The sequence below is a fragment of the Lupinus angustifolius genome, chromosome LG10 (genome assembly GCF_001865875.1).
Source record: "Lupinus angustifolius cultivar Tanjil chromosome LG10, LupAngTanjil_v1.0, whole genome shotgun sequence".
Lineage (NCBI taxonomy): Eukaryota > Viridiplantae > Streptophyta > Magnoliopsida > Fabales > Fabaceae > Lupinus > Lupinus angustifolius.
In genome coordinates this window covers 6028994-6030249 of record NC_032018.1, presented here as the reverse complement: position 1 = coordinate 6030249, position 1256 = coordinate 6028994, and positions in this window count along the sequence as shown.

Sequence of the window (1256 nt, the reverse complement as noted above, 5' to 3'; positions counted from 1 at the left end):
ATGGTTTTATGTGGAAACAACCATCTATAAAAACATTATTGAGTAAATTGTAAGTGATTAGTATACTTTTATCACATTTTTTATAACATGATCTTTTGGTGATAACTCATATTCCAAATAAGTTATATACCCAAAAAATATTCCAAATAAGTTAAATTATCAATTATCTTTTCAAATCACATATGTTATTTGGTTACCACATACAAATATGATCATCTTTACTTTGCATAGAAGAAGCAAAGATAAACAGTAAGCATGTAAAAGATGAAATTATAAAATTTATCACTCTTAAATGTAGATAAATTAATTATCAATCAAGTTAGTAAAGATTAAAAAGTTCTAATTAGCATCAATGTGGATCAGTAAAGATTCAATTGGAACCAATTATAAAAAAGTCAGTTGACTCACCGGACTTGTGAGCTTTTGAAGTGGCCCCCAACAACAAAAAAACCAATTCAATATTTTCTTTGTTATATCACCAATTACAACACCAAAGTGGAATGGCAATACATCATCCGTGTGATTGAAACATCCTTCTCTTTTGATTGAAGGAGTATTATTCCAACAACCCCACTTCCTGAATGAACAACACATTTTAACAATTAACCAATGTAACAACATAACTTTATTAACATGAAGTACAAATAAAAGATAGTGGCGAACATTTATTTATTATATTCATTCAGGAATATATTATATTACCATGAAATGTAGTTATTGTTAAGTCTCTTCTTTGAAAGAAAAAAGAAATACCTGAAAATTGGAAGAGGAAGATAATGTAGAATAAAAATGGGAAATAATAGTAGTGGGTAACATTATATTTTTGCAGCACCTTTGGTGCATCGCTTTGTTTTTTAGAAATACCATCCTAAAATAATGTAGTGGAAAGAACAATAACTAAAGATGTGTTATACTTTTAAATTATATAATTTAGGCAACAATTTATTTGAATGTAGTAGTTTTTGAAAAAGTAACTAACGTGCAATTTTTTTTTAAATTAATTCAAATGAGAGGTTTTAAACTGTTCGAAAATTAAAAAGTAATAAAAATGATAGTTTTTGAAAACTAAGTAATAATGTGAATGAAGGGAATATTGTGTATATAGTTTTTTGGTAGAAAATAGAAAATAATGAGGGTAAAATAGAGAACTATAAATTAGACCATGAATAGTTAGTTATTTTATGTTTTTGCTTTATAAGTAATATATATATATATATATATATATATATATATATTATTAGTATAAAAATTTATAT